The sequence below is a fragment of the Aptenodytes patagonicus genome, chromosome 1, assembly GCF_965638725.1.
Source record: "Aptenodytes patagonicus chromosome 1, bAptPat1.pri.cur, whole genome shotgun sequence".
Classification (NCBI taxonomy): domain Eukaryota; kingdom Metazoa; phylum Chordata; class Aves; order Sphenisciformes; family Spheniscidae; genus Aptenodytes; species Aptenodytes patagonicus.
The window spans coordinates 80851157-80870127 of NC_134949.1; the positions used below are offsets into that span (position 1 = coordinate 80851157).

The 18971-nt window shown below is 42.2% G+C and overlaps 1 protein-coding gene and 3 long non-coding RNA genes across 8 annotated transcripts in view; 3 read left to right on the forward strand and 1 right to left on the reverse strand.

The window, feature by feature from the left end:
* LOC143163317 (uncharacterized) overlaps positions 1–3937 on the forward strand; it is a 28061-nt gene extending 24124 nt beyond the window's left edge. Inside the window, exon 6 of the long non-coding RNA XR_012995886.1 lies at positions 3663–3937. This is a non-coding gene — a long non-coding RNA (uncharacterized LOC143163317). The remainder of the gene's footprint in view (positions 1–3662) is intronic.
* Positions 3938–5136: 1199 nt separating this feature from the next.
* Positions 5137–17089, reverse strand: LOC143163327 (uncharacterized). Its single transcript, XR_012995889.1, has 2 exons — positions 17039–17089; positions 5137–5401 (listed from the first exon to the last, which is right to left on the reverse strand). It is a non-coding gene; the product is annotated as an uncharacterized LOC143163327 (long non-coding RNA).
* Positions 8267–14595, forward strand: LOC143163321 (uncharacterized). 2 transcript variants are annotated; one of them, XR_012995888.1, is made up of 3 exons: positions 8267–8478; positions 9018–9166; positions 14352–14595. It is a non-coding gene; the product is annotated as an uncharacterized LOC143163321 (long non-coding RNA). The 2 variants fall into 2 exon arrangements; XR_012995887.1 differs by lacking the exons at positions 8267–8478; positions 9018–9166 and adding exons at positions 10715–11117; positions 12917–12995.
* Positions 17090–17599: 510 nt separating the features above from the next.
* PPARA (peroxisome proliferator activated receptor alpha) overlaps positions 17600–18971 on the forward strand; it is a 43283-nt gene continuing 41911 nt past the window's right edge. For 3 of the 4 annotated variants that reach the window (XM_076344401.1, XM_076344409.1, XM_076344418.1), the window contains exon 1: positions 17600–17856. The gene's annotated coding sequence lies outside the window, so the exon portion shown is untranslated. The remainder of the gene's footprint in view (positions 17857–18971) is intronic. The other variant, XM_076344429.1, reaches the window with a different exon arrangement.

Below are 18971 nucleotides of genomic sequence, written 5' to 3' on the forward strand. Positions count from 1 at the left end.
GCTTTGTTTTCTGGCACACATACAATATGTGTATGTATAGAAATAGTTCTACTAAAGTAAGTCCTGAATTTTTCCAACTTGCTCCCAAGGCCTTTATTAAGTACACAATTGGTAATACTCCCTTGTATAAAAATACAAAGAATGTAAAAAGTTTATTGGGTTTGGTCTTTCCCAATGAATGCAGTAAATATTCATACAGACTAACACGAATAGAACAGTCATTCCAGGTCCAAATATATAATCTTTTCACAGATCATGAACACATGTATATTTTTATACAGGATCATAACATAATGATTTGCTGAACATATCAATTGCTCAGAAGTGCCTAAGAAAAATCAAGAACTTAATTTGTTAAAATAAGATGTCATTTAAACCAATTAGCTAGAACAGCACAAGGCGGTGACATCACTGCAATTGTATCTAGCTCTGCAGAACTCCACCTACGCTATTGCACTCCCAACACCAGGTCTCCATAGGAATACTCATTAAAAGATCTTACGGTGATGCCACCTATAGGCCAATGGCATGCGATAGCCGGTGCGACAGGTATTTAGTAAGCATCCTTACAGCCACTTGCAAACACATGCAGACCACATCCAACTGATGACTGGTGTTTCTTAAAGGACCGGAACAGCTCAGCAAAAGGAAAGAAACTCCTCACTTAACCTTCTCTTTCTTGAAACTATTTTCATGACGTGCCCCTGTTCCACAGATCTAAGCAAGAGTAGGTTGTTTTGCTTTCTATAGAAGAGAGAAAAAATCGTCTTTGCTATCCTTCCTTTGTTAAATAAAACTGTTGGATTCAATACTTTGTCAGAAACCACTCAGTAGTAAAAAAAGAGCGCTAGGCTATCCGGATGCAGCCCTTTGGGTGGGTGTTAATCAGCCCCACGCATTGCTGCCATTCCAGCACTTTAAACTTCTGGTTTTGCTAGCTTTTCACTGGAGACACTTTTCCCCAGGAAAATCTGGAGAGAATCCAGCTTTAAAATATATTCCGCCTGACATGCAGAATACCTAGTGTAAACTGCACAGAGACGATCTTCAGAGCTTACTCTTTCCTTCACTGCCTCTTTCAGAATGCAGTAAATTCTCTTACAAAGATCTCTGTGACAGGAACAGCAATCATTATATATGTCCCAGAGCACAGCCTTTTATTCGTTGTCATCACTATGTTCTAAAAATATTTTCCAAGTGTGTTTGAAATACATAATTGGAATTTGTGATGCACTCTGTACCTCCATGCAAAATTGCAGGGGACCTTCGGTGCAACGTTTTAGAATCCTGCCAGGTTGAGGGATGATCGCTGAAAAACTCAAAGCGTGCCGATTCTGAATTTCGGACAGATTCAACTTTATTATCAATTAGATAAATACAATAATTGATTAAACACCTGGCAGCCAACTTTTAAAGGGCCTTACTCTCTTCTCAAGGCAGTTTCCCTCTTCTCTTTCCTAGACTTTCTCCTAATTTGTGTTCATTTTGATCAACAGAGAACCAAGCTCCAGAACAACAATATTGAAATTACTGTGGAAAATCATAGGCCAGAAATTAAAACAAACCTTTATAATTTTCAAGACCATAATTCCAAAAATTGCACTTTTCTTCTCAGAAATGCAGGCCACTTCAGAATCTGTTTGTAAACCCATTATACATATTTTTTTTAAAACCTTCATCACAGCACCTGACTAACCTCAGGGCTGCTCTAGAGCTCAGGGGAGCTCTGCGATACATCGTTCAGGTTACCAGTAGTTAAAAGGTAAACCCGCAATCGTGCTGTTAGCCGTCATGACACAAGGGAACATACAGAAGCAGAAGTCCATTTCCCTTGATGGCTCAAGTCTCTTCTAAGTTACCTGATTATATTTTAAAACTTGCTTTTCACTCGGTAGAACGATTCCTGGAACTTCACTGGTGTTTTACACTGAGGAAAAAAGCGTTGCAGGAGCATGGCTCCGCAAAAGGATAAGGTCCACCGTGCTTATTTGATTCAATACTGCATCTATAAGAAAGTCTGGCTTTTCCTTTTGAACTTTACATGGAACTACACATTTAAAAGAAACAATACAGTGAATATTCAGAGAGCCTTGATATTCACCAAATCTCTGCCATCAGCGAGCTTTAGAGACAGCTGTAAAATCAACCATATTCACAGATGAACTGTGAATTTTGTTAGAGATTTTAAGCCTTTTCCATTAAGAAAAAAAAAAGCCGCCTGGAGATGGTCATTTCCTGGAGTTACAATCCCAGAAAGGAACGTAAGAGTGATTTTTACATTGCAGAAACTGAATCAAGACATCACATTCACATGGCTCCAACTTCTAAACATGGGGAGACTATCCTAAATTTCTTTGTGTTGGGGCATGTCAGTCTCCCCTTTCTTCAAGAGACAGATATGCTCAATTTTTCTTCTAAGGGTTATGATTCAGGGAAGTGCACCGTAGGCTCATAATGTCTTTCAGGACCTGGCCCAATATGAAGAACTGCCGACAATATCAGAGATGGATTGTTGCTTTCTCTACTACAAAAGTCTCTTCGATGATTTCGGAAGAAAGATTAAAAATCACAAAGCTTTGAGTACCAGTCAAATGGTTTAGGAATAAGGAAGAACTGTGGTGCTACAAGTTTATCTGGGGGTTTGAGGGGTTGGGTTTTGGTGGTGGGGATTTCTGGTAGTAGAAGGAAGTCTTTTTGTCCTTGTTCCAAGGACAAATGGATATTCTTATAAGCACCAGAATGGAAAAAGGGTGCAAGCTGGTTTACGTCCAGGTTTTTTCTAGTCTCTCCACCTTGTTTTTAACAGGGCTTGATGCAAAGTAATCACCGGTACAAAAGTCCGCAGTTACTCAATGTCCGTTTACTTCATGCAAATATTTTTGTTATGATAGAATCATTATTTTAGACGATGGCATAATTGTCCTGTTACTATTTTAAACCAGCTGCTGGTAATATGAAACTATGCACAGAGTACTGTAGAATACTACTTTATGGTTTGCTAAAACTGGATTTAGGGTTTACTTTAGTGGTTTTGATGGCTAAGTTGCTCAGATTCTGCTGTCTGTGCCATAAAGCTTTGTCTGCTTCTGAGAACGTCCTCAGAAGAGGCACTACAATATTTTGATCCTATCAGAGAGTAATTTAAACAGAAAATGTTTCTTTTTTAGGTTTAAATAATTTCCAGGGGGTGTATTCTTTGTTATTTGTCAAGACAAGATTTTATTAGGAATAAAAAAAATTAGTTTAAGGGAAATCACCTATTTGTGTTCTTGTAATGCTGTAAGACAAATGCAAGGAGAAATATTTTTAAATGAGAGAAAACTGGTTCTATTAAATCTGAAAGTCATGGTGTGCTTTCCAGCAAATCTGAATATAATTTCGGTAGGTAGGCGCTCATCTTCATTTCGTGCAGATGGTGCTTCCAGAAAAGTCATGGAAATATGTTGAATGTTAAAAAGTCATTCTAAAAATCACCTGTTATATCAAACTGCCACTAATTTGTCATCAGGCCTGAAATCTCTACAATACATACTGTGCATTGTTTTCAATTTTTTTTTAAATAGTACATTTTCCTAGCTTCAGAAGCACCTTGGTATATCCTGAACTGTTATAGCAAGAAACACTTATCCTCATGGACAACTTTTCCATTTGTTTCTTAACAGTACCAACATCTTCTCTGTATCCAAGCAGGAGAGCAGTAAGGAAGAGAAAGTCACTTTTCTTTCTGTACTATGAACTTGGAAAAAAGCCGCCTCATTTATGGTGCCGGGACAAGGAAAATAGTGATAATACAGAGAAGATTATGAAAGAACTGCAGTTGTTACACCGCAGTTAAACCCAGTCCCTACGATAGATAAGCACGACAAATTCAACTGGAAAGAGGCATACCTAAAAGTTGTGAGTTTCAGAAAAGGAGTAGAAGATAAAGCCTAGTGAGTATCAGGTAAAGAGAAGCTATATATCCTAATTAATAGAGCATTCATAGCTCCTGTTTTGTGCCGCTGCTAGGTGCTGTGGAGAGTACGGCAGTGTGCTTACAGCAGTGTGTTACAATACAGTTTCTTTCGGTGCGCTATAGATGTAATTTCCATTTGTCCTGCAGGGCTGAAAAAGATGTGCTTACAGACCCATCGGGGCTTCAGTGTGCACCGTCTCATGGGGGGTCTGAGGATGTGTTTTGCCTGAGGTTAACCCAAAAGTTGTTTGTTGGGTTTTTTCAATTATTCTATACATACAGTCCTTGTAAAACCTGCAGTAGCTAAATTCACTTTGACTAATATTTAGAGGAATGGCTTGAACAACTCCCGAGTACGACCTGTCAGCGTTCTTGGAGAGCTCTGCTGTTTTCTGCAGGGCTGAATTCTTAAAAACGATTTTATGGTGATGACTACACACTGACAATACACTTCTGAGTGTGAGCAGTGCAAGGTTTCTGTGCATGCTGGCAAATAGGAAGACTAACTTTGTTAATACTAGATGATTGCACTTCGTAAAGCTAAGCCACTCCAGATAGTTATTATTTTTTTTTTCTGAAAAGCAATGCTTTTTTAATCCATTTAATGCTAGAAAGGTTAGTATAAAGCAGTGTGTTCTCTGCCTCTGCCTTCATCTCTCCATAAGTTCTGGCACAGTTTTTTGGAGGCATGTCGATAAAAGCTGAATATATACAAGAAATATACGCATCCATATATGTTACCCAAGACAGGGATTATAACTTTGTCCTTGTTATGCGGTCTGCATGAGAACTGACCTCCCATCAGCTGTCTTATAGGCTGTAGTTTTGCTCTGTTGACCACTGATACTTTCTGGTAGTGATACGGGCGGAAGACAAGAATGTAATTTTGCTGTTTGTTGGGGGTTTTCTAAATAACTTTCTGGTTTTGTCTCTCTTCTACACTGGTGAATCTGGCAAAGCAAAAGTAATCACAACACTTTCGTCTCACAGAACCCCCCAAAAAAGAGATAAAACCTGCTCACAGGGTATGGGATGGACAGGTTGCATGATACTAATAGAGACGAAAGGGCAGAAGTGTCGATAGCCGTCCTGCCTGCAGGCTCTGCTCAAAGTTCTTCACTGTCAACAAAGTACAATTTGACGGTCTCCGTTTCTTTCCTCCATGATGTCTCTGCATCTGGTATGTCTCAGCAGTCCATTATTTTCCTTTTTTTTATACCAGCTACCCGCTCCTAGGACTCAATCTGAATACCACCCATAAAAATCGATGAAGCATGCTAAGTCCAAAGCGGTGTTAACAAAACGTACGTGCCACGTCAAGCTTTCATCACGACCTTTATTGTGACCCTTGTGTTCCCCCGCTCTTCCTGGGTGTTATCTCCTGCTGTAGCATAAGCTTTTCCAGGAGGATCTATCCCTTTATTTGCTGTAAAGCATTCTGCTCTCCTGTGATGAATAAAAAATAACAACAGTGGGTTACAGTATGCACAGCATGAAGGACGTGGCTGCCAAGAGCAAAGGTTTGATCCTTGCATTCCACAAAAAGAACGGCTCAGTGTATTTAGCGCATTGCTCCAAGTGATTAATCCAGCGAATAAAGGTGGGGTTTTTTTCCCTAAGGCACATGAATATTTTTGAAAAGTAAGTTTTAATTCTGCTGGAGCAACAAAGCCTTAGAATTGAATTACCTAACTTTTACTAGCCCTATGATGACTTGTGATCAGGAATGGAAAAACAATATAAAAAAGTAGACTACTGTATCAAACATATTTGCTCAATAATCTTTTTGGTATCCAGGAGCTTATCAGAGACCTCGTATCAGGCTGCTCTGGGTACAGCCTGTTGTTTCTCGCTGGAACGGTATCCAGTTCAGCTATCCGAATTCAGAAAACTGCAAACAGATGTATATTGCAAGAAGCATTCAGTATAGATTTTTCATACGTTTGTATTATCAAACTTCTCTTTTAACGTAGGGAAGGTAGTCCCTTCAGTACGGAGTTACTCTACCTGGAGGTTATTTAGTGAACAGCCTTGCAGGACTCAGGCCCATTGGGCGCTATTTAACTTTTTTTACAGAAGAGAAAAGCAGGGCCACCATATTAGCAACCAAATCTAAAACTGATTTCAAAGTACATTCTCTGGTAGTACAATACACATCTTTGAAATTTATGGACATGAGTGGATATCTGAGAAAAACATGAAATCAACCATAATTTATCCAAAGAGAGCCTGACTTTCATGAACCACGGGGACAAATAAAATGTGAATACCTTCCAGAAGAAAACACTGTAGCTAGGCCTCAAAGGTAACTAAAATCTGACTAGATTAATTTAACATCTGTAGGTATATTTCTAAATCAAAGCATCATTAGTGTAATATATATACCAGCTGTAAAGTTTCTGTTTCTGGAGTGAAAAAAACAATGTAAGAGCTAGAAACAGAAAAAATAATGAAAAAGGGTTAGTTGTTCCAACTGGGCTCTTCTAGGAATTACAGAGTTTAAAAAAAAATCAGCGTTGTATTAATATTTTATTTTTAATCAGAGCTTAATTGGGTTTAGATTAAGTACATTTTGATTCCAATATTCCACTCTGATTTTCTTAAATGTATAGTTCACCTTTATTTACTTAATAATACATATTTTCCTGTATATAGTTCATGGGATTGGTAGTGGGATAATGACTGATTCGAGTCTTTGTCTTTTCTCTAAGAGCAAATGAAAGTTGTTAAACTGTCTTAAGATCTTCAGCTCTGTATAGGCAAAGAGCACTCTACAAAATTAAGTGAAATTATAAGATTTTGCCCCAAAGAACTGAATACTCAGGTAAACAGGAGCAAGAATTCTAGTGTAAATATGTTGATAGCATTCAATGAAGAGTTGACTAATTAAAAAAAAAAAAAGTTTGCAAAAGAATTAGGGCTTTAAGGACTGATATAAAGATGACAGGAAAGGACAGTGAGTGCTTGTTAAGAGGGACATTGCCCCAGTCAAGGGGTTTGAAGATAGGGGGGAAGAAAAGAGGAATAAAACTAATATTGGTGCTATGGGAAACCAAATGACCCAATAGTGATTTCAACCACTCCTTGATCTACTTTTAAATATCCAAAGCGAGTGGCCTCTACCACCTTCTTCCAAGGTGTGGTTTAACAAACAACTGAACTGATGTAATACCTTACAGCTGCAAGGGGGAAGATCTCACTTCCTCCTGCCCTCTTCTGAGGTCCTCTCCTCGCCCTTGTGCCTGCTCTGGTGTTTGGTGGCTCCCAGCTGAGTCAACTCAATTCAACTCAACTCGACTCAACTCACTAACCTACAGAAAACTATCCAGTCTTTTTGGCAGGATAGCGAGTCAAATTTTGACTCGCTAAGGGGTTTGAAAAATACCAAAGCCCAAAGAAGGTAAATGGTGGAGCCCGTGCCTGAAGGAAAGGGTAGGAGGAGGGAATGGGATTTTCTGCTTTCAGCAATGCTGAGCGGCTACATGGACATTATCCCAAAAGACTACTCTGCTGCCAGAACACCATAAAATACAGTTCTGTAGCCTGCGACACCTCGGTCTGAGGATTTCTTCCTGACTCAGTTTCCAGTCCTAAAATTAGCCTATGGCATTACCCTTAATAAGAAAAAAGATGCATTTTCACTTTGTGCTGTAAGTAGAGCTTTACTGGGTCGAAAAAAAAGGCTTGGGTTTGTTTTTACTTACACCAAAGCACTTGTCTTAGAGCACAGTAATATGTAATAGTTAATCTAACTGTACAATCTGAAGTGGAGAGACAGCACTTGTAATTCTACCACCAGGTAATTAGGTGATGTCAGCACGCTCACACCCTTGGTTAATCTAGCCTCATTTACCCTATAATAACATAACAGTGCCTTGCCTTCACCCCATTTTTTCAGCGTTACAGGTAGCTCGCTCTATGTATGTTGCATTAAAGGCTTTTTGTGTGTGTGCGTGTGTGTGTGTGTGTGATGACAAACCTGCTGACATGCGGGAGAGTGACAGGGCACTTTATCTTTTACATTGCTTCAATGGGTAAACTCCCAGAATGTAAACATTTCAAGACGAGACATATAGGGGTAGGTATACAGACGAGACTTTTTTCTTTCCAGATTAAACAGAAATAAATTGGAGGTATACTGAGTTATCGGATACATTTGAAAATCCCAGTCTGGACAGTAAACAAACATCTGTAATGCTGAACCCCAGGATAAACAGCAAATATTTTGTGTTCTTTAGCTAATATTTGCAGAGTTACACTCAGATGAATTAGGTAATCAAAGAAACTGGAATCAAGTAGCATGACTCAAAATGGATGCAAAACTCTATGATATAGCTCTAATTAAACACTGCTGTACGATGCTTCTTGTACTTAGCTTCTTCTGGAACAGCATCGGTGACCCACCTGGCGCGTTTTCCTGTCCTGTCAGCAGCGTTTCCCAGTGGCTTGGGAACCTTTGGGGTCTCCAGCTATGGCTGTTGAAACAGGGAACCCAGACAAGAAGTGTATGCGAACCCTGAGAGGTAGACAGCTGGCAGGAGACCAGCTTTTGCGTATTTGCTGCTTTACGTTCAAACATTATGAATTTTGTCTGCCAGTTTCTAGAGCCAAATATACCTCAAGCCATAAACAGGAGGTAAAAAGGGAGAAAGGAAGAGAATTCTGTTAATATATGCAAAAGTTAATAACAATTTTAAAAAAAATATGGGGGGAAGCCCTTTAAAATAACTCAGTTAAAAACTAAACATCTGGTGACACTAGTATGCAGAAAAGCAGACTTCAAAGGCCTGCTGCTTATAGAAGTCCTTGCTGTTGCCTTTTTTAAACCATATATCCAGATTTTTATTCTGGCTCTCGCTGCATTTGGAGTAAGTGAAATGATCTGAGAAAAGAAGGTTTCTTTGGTTTTTTTTTTACCTGGCAAGACATTAGCTCAGGGATTATTATGAGAAAAAAAACTGTTTGGAAAATACGCTAAATATTGCGAATATTATAGGAAAGCTTTGGAAAACATGCTGGATTTGCATCCAGCTCTGAACGTAACAATTTTTATTTCTTGCAGGTTCAGTATCAGATTATTTCCATGAGGTTTCCAGAAGTGAATGGAGCATTTCAGGCACGGTTTCACTAAAGAGAGACAGGTCTAACTGCACAAGGATCTGTCATGTGCGATTTTGTTTACTTCTGCCTGTTTGCTAACCTCCAACTTCAGTGAGTCACGGTATTTTTACTACCATGCTATCCATTCCATAGGCTTTAACACACTTCTCCACTTAATTATTAACAAAGTCCAAAGGTATCCACCCCTCTCCCACACAGATCTGCCAGCTAAACACAGCTCTGAAACCTCTTCTTATTTAAAATTGTTCTTTACGGTTTGGATAAATACAGTGTTAGTAGTTGATGCTTTCGTGTTGCTGAAATGACGTCCTTCCCCAGTTCTCCAAGCTCAGAAGGCTTTCAATGTTATGGCTCCCGCCGCTGCTTACATTCCTCATGCCAAAAAACCTGGGACTTTCCCGTGCTCCAGTCCTACAGACATCTTCTGGCTTTGCTCCTCATGATCCAGTTGAAAATAACCTCCTTTTCCAGGATTCCCTGTAGCTGCCTTCTAAGTAAAATAAGCCTTTTACTCTCTTTCCTTACCCCGCAGATCACCCACTATGGTCTTCTCTGTTTCTTTGGTCAGGCTTGACTGTGGTTTGATGCCAGGCTGATTTCAGAGGTAATGCAGATGGAAGGAATTCAGCCAGTGCTCCTTCATCACAGCACGCCACCTCTCCAGGACACGGGGTGTGTGCCATGAATCAGATCAGGAAATAATTTTTATTTCCAGCTGCTTTTTTTTATTATTTTTCAGTGGAACAGGTCTCCTGATCTGGTTCACAGCACGGCACTGCAAAGAGCTGGAGTTGGGAAAATTGAGGAGTGGTGCGGTATTGCATTAAGACAAAAAAGGTGGAACTGGCTGTGGGGATGTTTCTGGGGCCACAGGATCAGAAAACTGTGGCCTTTCTGCTACCAGCCTGAGATGAGCCTTCCCTCAATTTCTAGCAAGTAACAAGCTTGTTAATGTGTCTTATAGCACAGTAAATCTGCATGTGTTTTCAAATCTCATCTGACCTCCCTCTTCTGTTTACTTTCTGTGTTATTTAATGTCTTGTTTGCAAATTATTTTATCAAACACTTTAAACAATTTTAGAAGTACAGTCTTGCTTTAAAAAAAAATCTATCTAGGACTTAGTTATGAGCAGTTCCTATTCACACAGCAAAGCTGACCAGTGTAAAGAATAGTGAGAAATACTTGAACGAGAACGCGGACAATCAAAGTGTGAAGGAAAAAACTGGTACCTGCAAAGCATCAGCCCAACTATACGTGTGTTGCTTTTGTTTAAAAATCTGACTTGTAGATATGCCATGATTGAGCAAAGAGCCCAGAAATGAAATACACATTTGTTCTTCATACAAGGCAGTTCTAGCATACGCTCAGCGTATCGGTTGTGAATGCTGGAAAAGACTGGGTGTAGTACAGTGAGTGTTAGTCACGGCATGCAAACAAGGTAGGAAAACAATTTAAGCTGAATAGTTACTCAGCTAATTGCTTTGAGCAAGTCTCAGATTTACACACCCTAGAACCCAAACTCAAAATTTTGACTTGATAGTATGAGACAAGTACTGCCCTTTCTCCGGGGGGGGGGGGGGGGGGGCAATCAGGGGCTTTCTAAAACTGCATTTGCAGTAGTACAAGCGAACAGGAAAAGAAACTGCTTGCATTAAGGACCTTGGAGGACTGCAAAAGTGTGATTAGATGAGCTCTGGAAAATGCACTGGAGTGGATACAAAGTACCAGTGCTGCATGGTGCGTATCCTACCTGCTCGCCACGTGCTACCACTCTGAAAGCAGCACACAACCTGTACTTTCCCTTTAATTGCCTCAGTAAAAAAAAACCAAAACAGCTAGCTTTAAACTCACCTTCAAAAGCCACCGGACTTTGCACCAAAACAAATATACGTGCACATGATTCACACTGACTCTCCTTGGGTGCTCTGGCAATAACACAACTTTTAAAGTCACTGCATCTGCTTGCTAAATAAACGTGCTTACACCTTTTGTGCATGAAGAACTTGGTCTGAAGTGTACATACTTAGTATGGAGGCAAACGTAAGTTCCAACTTCAGTTTTAATTTCTGCACTTGGACTGAATTATTTGCAAAGAGGTGAGATCACAGCAAGCTGACATTTGCATGGTAATTCCTTCTTGAAATCTGCATAAAACAGATTTAGGCACAGAAACTACTGAAGCTTAGGTTAAGGCTACAACTAAAGCCAGACAAGAATAAATAAGTATTGGTCGAAGTATGCTGGGAGAATTTACCAGCCACAGTGTAAGCTAATCTAGGCATGCAAGGGAGTACATACATGCTGCAGAAGTATATAGGAGGACACATTTTAAAGAAAACCAAGCATAAGTTGCTAATAATTGCATTAAGAAACACGTTCCACCATACATTCTTGCTTGCCTTTTTGTTCTAGTACGTCTTGCTAATATACAAGCTCTTCAGGGAAAGGGCAGATTTTCTGCATGATTATTAAAGGACAGTAGGGAGAGCACAGGGTATTACAGGAAAGAAGGGTTGGGAATTGGAAGCAGACGTCAGAGACTGGTACAGAGTTGACGTAAACAGTAGAGAGACTTGAGAGGGACAGTAAAAGACAGCTTTAGCTGGAGAGGGGGAAGAATGGAAGCCAGAAAAGATGTTGCAATAGTCAACTAATGAATAAGATATGAGTCACAGTTATGGTGGTGATGACAGGGAGAGATTTTAAAGATGTCGCCCAAGAAGAGAATCTCAGTGAGATAGATAAAACACCAAATGTGAAACTGAGATTGGGGAAAAAGGGGCAACAAAGGCTTCATTGAGCCAACAGAGCAAAAGTAGAAAGAAGTGAGAAGCCTGGATAAGAAAAGAAACTCTTTCTTTGAAATAGGAAACATTCAAAGAGTATTCAGTACAAATAGTATTTCAAAAGAAATACAGGGATTGATAAATTAAAATGCATTAAGCAATTAAATTAATAATTAATTAAATTAAGAGTACATCTATTTCCAAGGACAATAGGAAAAAAACGTACATGTAGGAGGAAACTGTTATCCCTTCAGTGACACATCATGGCAAGTACCATATGCATCAAAGGAAGGAGCAAAAACCCCAGTAACAGAATAACAAAACTTCTCCCTAGTTCAAGACCATTTGTTTTCTGAAATTGTGTAATTTTATTATACAAAGTCTAACTGATTTTTTAGCAGTTCTCAGAGACAATAAAACCATAGATAAATCTGCTAAATCCTGCTGAATCTGGTAATACAGTGTCCAGTACAAAAATAAATTTATAGTAAAGGAATGTTACACTGGAGGAAGAAAAGATTCAGATGAGAAGGTAAGGTAAAGGGGATTTGGAAAAGAACAGCACAGTTGAGTTTTAGGAGTAATTGCTTATTCCCATAAACTGTTTTCAAGCTGATAGTTTCCCCTATGGTTCCTTCACATCCTGCAGAAGGCTCAAGTGTGGGCTTCCCCTCAGAAAAAGCTTGGGGGGGTACAGTTTTCCCCCTCTCTTTCAGTTCACCCTTAATGTGTGCATCCTGCATTACTGTAAGAAAGGTGCTTGCTCACTGCTAGTAGTCTTTCTGTAAAAGAAGAACTTTTTTATTAAAATGGAGAAATGAAACAGACTGACGTTAATAACGGGGGGGGGGGGGGGGAGAGAACCGTCACATTAAAAAAATGTTAATTCAACAATTCTCAACATTGCTGCCGATAATATAGCTATCCATAGCGATGATGACGGTACCAGCATAAAAAGAATGTCGGTTATTAGAGAAATTCTAAACATTTTGGGTTAAGAAGGGTTAATTGATAAGTTTAAAGCACCATCATCTTACATGCAACTGTTCTTAGTCTTTTTGACACAGGAAGAGACATATGGACATCTGGAATGTTTGATCTTGACACTGACAAATAATGAATTATTTCACTAGTAAGTAGAGTAATGAGCAAAATCACTTTCAAATATGGATAGAAATGATCTGAATGACTGAGTCCATACCTTATATTGATAGGATGGCGTAGTAAACATCTCTAATGAAAATTAACTATAAGTAACAACTTTAATCGCTTATTTTGTTGGGAAATAAAATCTCAGCTTAGATTTAAAAAAAAAAATATCCAATGTCTAAATAGTTTTGTGGAACATTAGACTTGTATAAACCTGTAACTTGCATCCTGGTTCCATCCAAATCCTGTCATATTAAAATGAGGCAGATGAGCCTCATATGATTTATCTTAAAACATTTTCATTTATCACCTTTAGTCTCAGAGCTTTGTTCTAATCCAGCAGAGACGTGCATCTAAAAACAACCAGCCCTCAAAACCAAACTGCCCTAAAACCAAGGACAAAGCAAAGTAGCACAGACATTTCTGTAACAAGACTGCTATGCTGGGACAGAGCTTCATAATGAAAGGTCAGGATGGATAAATCTCACAGGTCTCTTCTGTTTCACCAGTTTGCTTGGTGGTTGTGGTTTTTTTTAAGAGGGCGGATTTGGTGAGAGAGAACTGCTCTTTTAACAATAATTTGCAACTATGTATGCACGTAACCCACATATTAACTTAAATAAATCAGATGTAATCATCTCCTGTTCATTATCACATGGGACTTTTGGCTTCAACTTATTTTGACCAGGCACAAATGGGCAGGATTCAGCACGCACAAAATTACACGCAAAAAGTCTTAAATTACACTTGGATAGTTTTTTGTACTTCCGTTAGAGACCTCTGTTCATAAAACTTGTTGTCTTGTGACAGTCCAGCCACTTCTATTCTTTTAAGAAGAGTAATTCAATAATATTAAAATAATTTTCATTTAGTACGTTAGTTCCATAAAACTTCAGTAGTCACACAAAGAGAAACAGAACCATACGTATGCTATTTCAGCTTATGAAATGCTGGCTATGATGCTTGGTCTCTGCAGTTCCCATTCAAATAAATACCTAAATGAGAAGGCTCTATTTTACTTATTATATCGACTTTGTCAGGAAAGTCTTTCATGATGACCCAGCAAAAACGAGGCACACTGTCTGTTAAAATCTCTATCATCAGATCAGCAAGAGAAACCACAGCAAATATTTGAGCATGGGGTCAGCCCACTTCCTGCGTTTTACCCGTAGTTGCAGGAGGTGGTGAGGGTGCTGCCAATTTTACTGGTATAGTCCGTTTCCCAGACTTCTGAATGAGTCTGTGCTGACTTGGATCTGCTCATCTGCTTCCACAGAACTCTTATGAGAGACTCCGTATCTGGCCTTTAAATGAACGGAAAGACGTTTTTGTTTTGCAGATGAAAACATTTTGTGATAGAAATGCTGCGCGTGACCGTGGAGACCTCTGACAAAGCCAGCTGGCTACTGGGAAGATGGAAAATCAACGACTGCACAAGTCTGGCTGCTTGTTTCACAACTGTCGAGCTGTTAGGCAATAGTAATATGGTTATTGCATATTAATAGAATATAACACTAATTAAAGCTTATTCCAGCTAAAAGCCTAGCAAATAATCTAATTTCTGATTTCTAAAAGCTTGCACATTTAAATAGCTAATGGATGTTTATGATATTTCATAAGTTATTAAGATTTGAACTGCGATACAAATTTACACAATCCAGTCAGTAATCTACACTTAAAAAGTGCTTTTGGTACAAAAGGAATCAGTACGGTCTCCAGGGTAAATATTTTAAATGCGGGATACATTCTCCTCCTTCACTACAGATGCTTTCTGCCACACCAGCCATTTTTATGGTCAAAATGTATGCAACTTCTTTAGAAGCAAACACTTCCAAAACAGGGATTAAGAGAGCTCTTCTCCATGTCTGGAGGAACACAGTCCTCTTCGCTGACCACACTGTAGGCGGAGGTTGCTATGAGTTTGGTTATCAGTGAGTCTGGGATGGGGAGCCCACAGCTCATAAACAGGAAACAGCCCACAACTCATTTTAAATTCCAATAAATATTTCGTCGTTTTACTGCCTTTGGGACAGCGTTAGTGTGTGAGCCAGGACAAGATGTATGAAACTTCTATTTGCCCCTCAGAAAAGCTAGCTGAGCTCGACAGCTCAGCTTGTACGATGTCACCTCAGGGACCAGCAATACAACTACGCATGCAAACAGACCTCCTAAATCCAGTCTGAAAGTTCAATATGGAAACTCAAACACAAGTGGCCTCACTCTCCACAGCCTCCTTGCCAAAACAAGAGGGGAAACAGTTTTAAGAGCTGATCACATACCCAAAGAAAACCAATACATATTTGCAACTGCACAGAGGCTTATTCTGTTTGTTTGTGTATATTTCAGGGGGAAGAGAGGGAAGGGAAGGGAAGGGAAGGGAAGGGAAGGGAAGGGAAGGGAAGGGAAGGGAAGGGAAGGGAAGGGAAGGGAAGGGAAGGGAAGGGAAGGGAAGGGAAGGGAAGGGAAGGGAAGGGAAGGGAAGGGAAGGGAAGGGAAGGGAAGGGAAGGGAAGGGAAGGGAAGGAAAAATTTGTCTGCGCAGATAACATCTTTCACGGAAATAGTCCCTCATCCTTGTTATCAGCTGAGCTCTGTTAGACACAGCCCGTGGGGAAATATGTAGGTGTTAAAATTGGGAATTAACTTACTAAATCAACTGATTCTTGCAGCATTGGGTGTTGGCCCAGCTTGGGACAGACCTTGGAGCAGCACTAATGGTTGAGAAGTTGGGCTGTGACCAGAACTGGCTTGAAATAGTCTGAAAAAGCCTTAAATAAATGTGAGGGCTTTCGTTAGCTTCTGTTTTCCACGGTTAATACTGCCTTTTATTGGTTGGCATTGAGGCATGCTTTCTGGTGGTTTTTCAGCCTCTACCTCTTACTGTTGTTCCTGTACTGAGTGCTCCGGTGTCCAGGTGCATGTGCTTAACCCAAATTTATGAGAAATTTATGGAATTAAAGATAGTGCTCACTGCAGTAGGGGTTGAAGCTCCATGACAGTGCTCTCCTTCCTTCCCTTCTGGGCCTGTGTTTCTGTTTTCTGAACTGCCACAAACTGTGTTTCCATCGAGTAAAAACAAGCAGAAGCTGCATGTGTGTGTGTGTACTTGGTACCTGTAAAAGACCTTCCCATTGGAAACATCTGAAATGAGTCATGTTTTCTCCTCCTGGCACCTATGTTATCGACTACTCAGCTCAGTGAGTGAGAACGTGAAAGTGAAAATGCAATTATTTGATTAAAAAAAGCTAGTGATACTTTTTTGTGAAGTAATGACCACAATCATGAGGATCATCAAGAAATGTAATATAGATGAAGCAGTCAAGGAGCAGAAATGGTGGGGGGGGCTGAACCCCTTTTGAAACCACTGTATTTATGCTTCTGGTTGCCTTTCCAAGATTTAAGAGCCTCAAGAAGCCAAAACCCTTTACAAAGCCTCGTTCGGGGGTTTGCTGGGTTTTATTCGGGATTTCGGGCTTTGTTTTGTAGACGTGACCCGCGGTAAGTTTCTAAACACGACAAAGCTTTTCTCAGCCGGCCGCACTCAAGGAGAAGCCCCTGCGCTACGGTCCACACGGCTCCTCCGCACCTCCCCTCAGGGCCAGGGCACGGCCAGCTCCCCCACCTCCGCCCCAGCCTTGCCTGTCCCGGCCGCAGCCCCGCCGCGCACGGCCCGGGCGGGTCAGGGGAGGCGAGCGCAGACTTTGCCCCCCCACCCCCGGCAGCCGGCCCGCCCCTCCGCCCGGCGGGGCTTTATTCGCCCTTGACGGAAAGTAGCGGCGCTTCAGTCGCGGCGCCTCAGTCGCGCCCCCCTCTCCCTCCGCCGGCCCCCGCCTCCCTCCGCGCGCGTCCGCCGGTACGCCGCCGGGGCGCGCGGAGGGACCGGGGAAGGGGTGGGGGTGTCGGGGGAGATGAGAGGGAGGAGCGCGCGTGCCCCAGCGCTGCGCCCGGCCCGCGCAGGTCTCTCCCCGCCCAGCCAATCGCGCGCGGCCATGGCGGGAGGTGTGTGCCACGAGCTCACTTCCGGTACCTGTCACCCTGCCGCCCAGAGTCAGTCAGTCAGTCAAGCGCAGGACCGGGGTACTTCTGCCCTCCTCCTCCTCCCCCCCCCCTCACCGACCCCCGCCCCGCCGGGCTGACAGCGCCGCGCGGCTGTTGCCCGTGGCCGAGGCTGGCGGCGAGGGGGTGCTCGCGCGCCGGCAGCGGTGGTTGGAAGGCGTTGGGCGCGCGTGTGCCGAGAGCCGGGCGTCCCGCGGGACCGACGGCGGATCGCGGCCGGCGACGCGGCGGTGCTTGCCCGACCCGACCCGACCCTGCCCAGCCCGCTGCGCCCATGGGCGCCGGGCGGCCGCGGGCGGCCGCGCCTCTCCGCCTGCCTGCGGGCCGGTAGTAATGCGCGGTATTGCCTTAGGGGCGCCCCCCCCCCCCGCTCCCTGCGGTGCAGAGGCTGCCTGTATCCCGGCTGGGGCTGCGGCGGCTGAGGGGGGCACGGGGAGGGGGCGGAGGCGGTAGGAGCGCGGCTGGGTGACGCCCCCGCTTCGCTAACATGGTGGCGGTTTTGCTAATGACCTGTCCTTTCTTCTCCTCCCCCTCTCTTTTTATCATTTATTTATTTATTTATTTATTTATCTCGTCGCCGCGTTTTGAAGCCCTCTGCGAAACGCCGGCGGTGGCAAAGGCGAGGAGAAGGAGTTAGCTGGCCTGGGGACATGCTTTAGCTGTTCCTGCTGCCGCGCTCGGGCTTCGCGCCAGCTGCCCGCCGTGCGGGGACCGCGGTGGGCGGCAGCCTGGGGCCGGAGGGGCTAGAGGACGAGCAAGAGCGGCCCTGGCGGAGGCTGGCGTTTGTAGGTAACGAGCGATCTTGGAAACTTTGTGGGGAGACTTCAGGGTGCTGGGGGGCGGGGAACAGAGGAGAAGACAACGTCCTGTCATATAAGGTGCTGTTTTGCAACTGTCGTGTCTCTTAAATGCAGCACATTTGAATTGTCCTTAGCCTGGTTTGAGAAATGAACTTGGGCGCTAGGCAGAAAATACGTGCTTGGAGGTTACCTTTATTGGCTCAGCCTGGTCAGGCAGGTTGTGCTTTTGCCAGTCGGTTGGTCAGAGGAGAGTCCTATATCCTTGGAGTGAGGAATGGGTCAGTGGGAGCTCCCCCTGTATTTGCTTTTGTGGTCTGATGAGAAAAACATGTTCTTGATTGTCCCTACGGGGCTGTCCACTTGCTTTCTGAAAAGCAAGTGGAAAAGATGGCATTCAAAAAGTAATGGAAAGGAGTGCTAAAAGGTATTGCCTTGTATTCATATTAAGATTAGCACAGCCTCACTGGTACGAGTAGCTGTTCCTAAACTCTCTGATGGAAGGAGTACAGGATTCGTCAGACAGGATTATCTGGAATAATGATGTTTGGCACTTTGGTGGCATTGGATGTCTTAGTAGTACTGCACAAATAAAGATGTTGCATAAGTTTTGTTGGGAAGAAAAGTTTTAATCAAACTGTACTTGTATTATAGAACATGCACGGACTTTCTTATTGGCATCTAACACTGATAATTGGGTTGAACTTCACATGGTCTTTGCAGGTGGCAAAACTGATAAGCTATAAAAAGTGTTTCCTTTATAAATTCTGAATCGCTGACAATATTGAGGCTACCTTGTCTCATGCTGAAACTGACGGCGGTTGTGGTTCATGTGATGTAGTCACAAGTCTATGCAAAGCTAAACCAGTATCATAACCTTTGTTATTTGGCATGAGCTATCAAGCAACCATTGGCTCTTAGTTACTTTTAGTGGCAACTTTTTGGATTTTAAGTAGCACAATGTAGCGTTTCAGAAGGATGAGAGTGTGCGCAGACCTTGTGAGAGGTTTGTAAACGTGCGTAGCCAGCACGCTCCCCTTTCTTTTCCCATGTTTGGAAGGAACACTTGGCATAGTCCAAAAAAAAGTTCTTATCAATCTGCTGATG